Raw genomic sequence first — 6,647 nt, forward strand, 5'->3', positions numbered from 1 at the left:
ACAAGGAAACAGTGGCATTAAATGAAACATCAAACAAGATGGTCTTAATAGATATATAGAGAACATTTCATCCTAAAACAGCAGAATACACATTCTTCTTAAGTTCACATGGAACATTCTCAAAGTTAGACATATGTTGGGAAACAAAGCAAGCCTCAATAATTCTAAGAAGACTGAAATCATATCACGCATTTTTCTGACCACAATTGTGTGAAACTAGAAATCAACTACAAGAAACGGTTGGAAAAGTCACAAATATTTGGACACTAAACAACATGCTACTGAACAACTATTGGATCAATGAATAAAGCAAAGGAGAAAACAAAATATTACTAGAGAAAAATGAAAATAAAAAACAACATATGAAAACTTATGAGATGCAGCAAAAATAGTCCTAAGAGTGAAATTTATAGCAATAGAAGCCTACGTCAAGGAACGAGAAAAATCCCAAATAAACAATCTAACACGGTACCTAAAGGAACTAGAAAAAGAAGAATAAACAAAGCCTAAAGTCAGTAGAAGGACAGAAATAACAAAAGTCAGAGCAGAAATAGATGAAAGAGAGGCTAGAAAAAGAATAGAAACGTTCAATGAAACTAAGAGCTGTTTCTTTGAGAAGATAAGTCTCTTTCTTTAGAGGTAGAGATGGCATATGGGCAGAGATTATAAGATCAGAAAATCCAGACACTCAATCGGAGAACTCCCTGAAATTTAAGCATCTTTTAAGCAACTTTTTAGCATCTTTAATACATTCGAATATGCTGTACCTTTAACATCTGTTTGAATACTTGTGGCATAGTCAAAGGACAGCCTATACTAGGCACCACAGGATGATAATAGCTTCCCTGCCTTCAACAACAAAAGGTCCAGGAAACTGACTTATCTTGGGTCCAAGTTGGGAACTAGTTGGGAGGAATATAGTGAAAAAGTAAATAAACCAGACAAGAATATAAGAATTAGACAGGGATCTGATGGTAAAGAATACTTTTCCCAGCTAAAGACCAATAGAAACTGGACAGAATGAGAAGGCTCATAACTACACCTGGCACCATGAAGTAAAGTGGAAATCTCACAAGGGAGGCCACTTTGAGGCCTATAAACACCTTGCAAAACTACTCATTAGGATTTCAGAACAACAACATGTTTAGGATGTGTGTGTTCAATATATGCATGTCCTGGGTTCTCCTCATGATATTTTACTTACTTATATGTATATTTCCCTAAACCTTTGTTGATTATAAAGCAAAGTGAAGAGAATAACTGTGTGGCAGAGGTAAAGAGCAAATTAAAAACAAAAAACATACTGTAGTCATCGTGTTGGGACTATAAAGCAAACTGAATTAACTGATGGACAGGAGATGCTCTTTCTGAAATTTTTTTAACAAATTAAAAAACTCATAAAATATTCTTCAACATTGACGGTAATATACAATGCATAGATCAGTTAGTTCAAGTTTTACCTTCAGGGAGAGTCATTGACCATAATAGAGAATTCAGATACCAAGAGTCAGCTAGTCTTATATCAGAAAGTGTCACATTTCAGACCTGGCTGTGCGTTTCAGCTATTCACGTCTCTGTAAGCTAGTCATATCTTGATAAGCACCAGAGGATTTGCTACTTAGCTTACTGAATATCAGAAATAGCTTTTCACTGGTGAAATGAGTGCTTCGTTTAATTAACATGAATTTAGAAATGAGCTCTCATTGGTGAAACTGAAGGGATTCCATATATGTGGATTGGCCGAAGCATCAGAGAATATCCTCATACTTAGAGGAAGAAGGTAAGAGTCGAGCAAGAGAGGATGTCAGGTGTGATGTCCTGACAGTGCTGCACCAGCTGCAGGTTTAGGAAAATGTCTCCTTGCCTGTTGCCAGCCTTTAGGCACAGGAACCTGCCTCCTTCACATCTGTATCATGTGAAACTTTCATGGAAGGTGTAGCCGGGCATCTATCCGGGTAGTGAGCTGCACATCCCCCGATTAAGGGACTCTGGCCTAGAGTGCTTCATCATCCTAACACAATGCCACTCAGTCTTGGACTTCACTGGCTCCATATAAAACAGGCAACACCAATAGCCAAAGGGATAAATGGTTTCACTTAGGATTCCATGTTCATCCCAATACAATGTATGCTATAAGCACTCTATACAACCCCATAAATCTATATATATATGGAAAGTTCAGTTGGTCCTCCAGGCTTTCAGCCACACCCCAGGACTCTCACATATTGCAGTGCTGTGATGTAATCTCAAAACCTCTCCTTCACCTCATGGATCCAGTAGCAGAAAATAAGGAAAACACATTTTCTTTCATGGCTTTTTAGTGTCTACACATGCCATCTCTTCAACCAGACTATCACTTAAGTTTTTCTACATGCCTCTCATCCACCCCCCAAATTCGTCTCTCCCTGTTTCCTGAGTCAAGCTCCACTCCACTAGAAGGCCCTCCCTGGTCCTCCCCTCACAGAGTCTCATCAATCACTAAAGTCAGGTTGAAGCCCCAGCTCACGTGGACCACTCCGGAATCAGCACACAGACACGGCAAACCTGCACCCCTCGTTTTGACAATAATGTTATGCTGTCTGGAAGGGTGGCGGCTTAACACTTTCCTGAGTGTATTTCATCTCCCCTCAAATGCACTGAAAGCCTCTTCAGCACGAGAAGTGTGCACACTTGTCCTGTCAATCCACCCACTCTTGACAATGTCATGATGACTGCATAACAGCCACTTAATCTCTATTGAATGAACACGCTTCTCAGGTAGAAAAATAAATGAAATGGCTTGTCAATATGAGCAGCAGCCGTAGCTGGTAATATCATTTTCCTCATTTGCTTAAAAGGTACCAAAAGACACCGACAAACTTTGTGGGTTTCATTTGAAAAGCCAAGGTAACAAGTTATCAGTTATATCGAAACCTAATGGCAATTACAGAAGATAAATAAAAATAGGGAGTAGACAAAAATCCTAGGATATCATCAATACTGGGGCCCAGACAGATCTCCTAACTTTACAAGTCCTCAGCGTTCTCACCAGGAAATCAGGAATGATACCTGCCTTGGCCCTGTTCATAGGGCAGGTGTGACGCAGGAGCAACTACTATGTGGAAAGAGCTAAGACAATGACAGCTGTTATTCAGAAATAACCCACCAGGAGTACCACTTGTTCTGAGATTTTAAAAATCTATGTTTAGTTATAATAATGACACATTATTTCCTGTGTTTAAAAAATCCTCTTCAGGGCCGGCCCCGTGGCTTAGCGGTTAAGTGCACACGCTCCACTACTGGAGGCCCGGGGTCAGATCCCGGGCGGGCACTGACGCACCACTTGTCCGGCCATGCTGAGGCTGCATCCCACATACAGCATCTAGACGGATGTGCAACTATGACATACAACTATCTACTGGGGCTTTGGGGAAAATAAAGGAGGAGGATTGGCAATAGATGTTAGCTCAGAGTCGGTCTTCCTCAGCAAAAATAGGAGGATTAGCATGGATGTTAGCTCAGGGCTGATCTTCCTCACACACACAAAAAAAATTTAAATCCTCTTCAGAAGAATTCAACGTCATCACCATATGTCCACATCAAGGTCTCTCCAGAACCAGTGCTCAATCTTTGCTTTATTATGAGATGCTGGTTCAGCAAACTTTAGTCTCCAGAGCTTTCTTGGCATTTGTGCTGATTGTCGCTGTTTTGCGTTCAATTAATAACTTTGCTGTGACATTTCCTCGACCATCGAGGCATGTCTTTTTCTCTGCTCTATTTCTGTTTAGCATTTCAGAAATGTAGTTATTTTCCAAGTAGGGTTATATGCTCCCTGCCTCCAGGCACCATATGGTATGACCCCTGTTTTCCCCAGGATATTACATATTCTATATACATAACAGACACACAATGAGTACTAAGGAACTGATAAATAAATGGCAAGCAATAGGATATATTGGAACACATGAGGAAGCCATTTGGGGTAAAACTAATTTGGCCAGAGTTTGTTTTTCCAAAATGGCCTGTCTCCTGCATTGTGTATCTGCTTTCCCGTGTCCCAAAGAGAAGAATAAATGCCCTTAAGATAAGGATGCAAATTCCCCCTCATTGACATTACCTTAAGGATGAGCATTTCTCCCTAAGCTAGGATTTGGTTGCTGCAGTCATCCTGTGACCACCCAGTTAGAGACAACAGACCCGACCCAGCCAAGCCCATCTAGATAGCAGACCTGCTCCCTGCTGTGTCTATCAATAGCTATTCTGGCCAGGTAATCTGACAGGGTGATCTTGTCGCTATAGTAAAAGGGACATTACAATCCTATGTGATACATGCTCTTTGACGGTATATAACCGCTCTGTACACCCCACTTCTTTGGTGCCCTTCCTTCCTTAAGGAAGGAAAGCCCAGGGGCACAGTCCTCAAATCTTGGCTAATAATAAACTCACTCCAATTTTGATTTATAGATTGATTATTGATTATTGACGTAGACATTTGTTGGTGTAGTCATGGCAGGATTTCAGAGAAACCCACCAGAGACCACCTGGAATCTACACTGAACTGGCATTGGGTACCAATAGGGGTCCATTGTGCCCCCCAGATCACTGCACTCTTCAGGTGATCCCGGTGAGTTCTCCTGAAACCCAGACCTCCTTATTGTAAGTCAACAGTTCACAGTTTATTTGAGCTGTTTTCCAGTCTTAAGGCTAGGTGTCTTAAGGCGGGTACCGGTACATACCCTAGGTCAGAGGAACCTAGGGGAGCATTCTTAGGAAAGAGAAACCCAGGAGGTATTTCTTAGACCAGAGGTGCCTAGAGGGCACTTTTGGAGTGAATGGGGCAGGTTGACCTTTTTAATTTGGCTTAAAATTGGAAAGAATTGTGTTTATAAGGTCTCAACAAAGCTGCTTGATAGAGAAATGAGAGACTGAAGCTGTTCAGCTGCGAAAAAAAGGGACATTGCTCCTGCCGGTCTTTTGTGCATTCTCAGACCTGACGTTGTAAAACTTCTAGAAGAAAACATAGGGAAGAGGCTCCTCGACATTGATCTTGGGAATGATTTTGTGGATATCCCACCAAAACCGCAAACAACAAAATAAAAAACCAGCAAATGGGACTACATCAAACTTAAAAGCTTCTGCCCAGCAAAAGAAACAAGCAACAAAATCAAAAGGCTGGGAGAAAAATTTTACAAACCACGTATCAGATAAAGGGTTAAATATCCAAAATTTATAAAACATTTTTACAACCCATAAGAAAATGTATAAAGAACTCATACAACCCAATAAGAAAAAAGCAATCTAATCGAAAAATGGGCAAAAGACTAAGTAGACATCTGTCCAAAGGAGACATCCAAACGGCCAACACATGCATGAGAAGGAGATCAACGTCACAAATCATCAGGTAAATGCAAATCAAGACCACAAAGAGCTATCACCTCACACGTGTAAGGATGGTGATCATCAGAGACAAGAGATATTAAGTGTTGACAAGGATGTGAAGAAAAGGGAACCCTTGTACACTGTTCATGGGAATTTAAATTGGTGCGGCCACTATGGAAAAGACAGTGGAGGTTCCTGAAAAAATTAAAAATAGATACACTTCAGTGTATTTATCCGAAGAAAATGAAAACACTAACTTGAAAAGATATATGCACCCCTGTGATTATTACAGCATTATTTATATAGCTAATATATGGAAACAACCTAAATGTCCATCAATAGATGATTGGATAAAGAAAATGTAGTATGGGCCGGCCTGGTGGCGTAGTGGTCAAGTGCATGTGTTCCGCTGTGGTAGCCTGGGGTTCAGATCCTGGGAGCGCACTGCCTCACCACTTGTCAGATCATGTTGTGACGGAGTCCCATATAAAGTGGAGGAAGATGGGCACGGATGTTAGCCCAGGGCCAGTCTTCCACAGCAAAAAGAGGAGGATTGGCACATGTTAGCACAGGGCTGATCTTCCTCACAAAATAGGAAGAAATATGTGGTACATAATTACAATGGAATATTATTCAGCAATAAGAAAGAAAAAATCTTGCCATTAGCAATGTCATGTATGGACCTTGAGGTCATTATGCTAAGTGAAATTACTGAGACAGAGAAAGACAAATACCATTTGATCTCAGTTATACATACAATCTGGCTCTTCAGTTTCTCACCAAACTGCCACTGGCAGGTCAAGTTGAGTACCGGTTTTCTTTTTTTCTTTTTTTTTTGTGTGAAGGAGATCAACCCTGAGCTAGCATCCGTGCTAATCGTCCTCTTTTTGCTGAGGAAGACCAGCTCTGAGCTAACATCTATTGCCATTCCTCCTCTTTTTTCTTCCCCAAAGCTCCCAGTAGATAGTTGTATGTCATAATTGCACATGCTTCTAGTTGCTGTATGTGGGAAGCAGCCTCAACATGTCCAGAGAAGCGGTGCGTCAGTGTCCACCCGAAATATGAACCCGGGCCGCCAGTAGTGGAGCTTGCGCACTTAACCACTAAGCCACAGGGTTAGCCCCAACATCTGTCTCTTCTTTATATGTGTCTGTCTACATGTATGTTATATGTATTTTACCTCTGGAGGGTATGGTCAAAATTAAGAGCTCTATTCAATTAACTTGAAGTAAGTGCTTAGAAAAGTTATTTCTAAATCCAAATGTTTTTCCAGTTAACATGATATGAAA

This window comes from Diceros bicornis (genome assembly GCF_020826845.1).
Source record: "Diceros bicornis minor isolate mBicDic1 chromosome 13 unlocalized genomic scaffold, mDicBic1.mat.cur SUPER_13_unloc_1, whole genome shotgun sequence".
NCBI lineage: Eukaryota > Metazoa > Chordata > Mammalia > Perissodactyla > Rhinocerotidae > Diceros > Diceros bicornis.